Source organism: Propithecus coquereli, unplaced genomic scaffold, assembly GCF_000956105.1.
Source record: "Propithecus coquereli isolate 6110/MARCELLA unplaced genomic scaffold, Pcoq_1.0 Scaffold65, whole genome shotgun sequence".
Taxonomy (NCBI): Eukaryota; Metazoa; Chordata; class Mammalia; order Primates; family Indriidae; genus Propithecus; species Propithecus coquereli.
Window position 1 is genome coordinate 5507153 of NW_012152507.1, and position 688 is coordinate 5507840.

The window sequence follows — 688 nt, forward strand, 5'->3', positions numbered from 1 at the left end:
TTGTAAGTGTTTCTTTCCTTCCTCACAAAATACAACCCCGAATATCTGATTATCCATCGGATGAGGGAAAGCACGTGCTGCAAGGTGGAGTCAGACCTGTTTAAGTCCTGTCTGTGGATCCTTCTAGCTATATCCCTTTACGTGAGTGTAAGTACTCAGTAAATGTGGTACAGTTTTGTTTTATCTCTTTTTGGATGATGCTGTCTCACAGCAGATATTGAGACTTGAAGAACAGGAAGAGTCTTTACCTTAATTAGAAAGTAACACTGAATAGACAAAACCTTCCACAATTAAATGCGTGGGCGTAAGTGATGAAAAAATGTTTCGGTCCCAGATGATGTCCGATGATAACTTACATTTTTCTGATACTCCCATGCAGTATGCTGTAAGCTAAGAGAGAGTGTAATGGAAAAAGCATAAGGCTAGACAATCTTACATGAGGATTTATGTGGGTTAAGAGGTAAGTGTTTTGTGTGTAGGTTTATTCTAAGGCTTCTTTCTGTTTAAAGGAATTGGCTTATCCCCTTATGACTGAGAACACGGACTTTTTAAAAAAATTATTAAACTAATTTACCATTATTGGTGGTTTTTAGGATTCCGGACAGCATTGGAAAAGACATAGAAAAGGCTTGCCAATCTATTTATCCTCTCCATGATGTCTTTGTTAGAAAAGTAAAAATGCTGAAGA

General features: G+C 37.4%; 1 protein-coding gene across 1 annotated transcript in view; it reads left to right on the forward strand.

Annotated features, from left to right (window-relative positions):
* RPS3A (ribosomal protein S3A) overlaps positions 1-688 on the forward strand; it is a 5495-nt gene that overhangs the window by 3879 nt on the left and 928 nt on the right. The gene's annotated exons all lie outside the window — the stretch shown is intronic.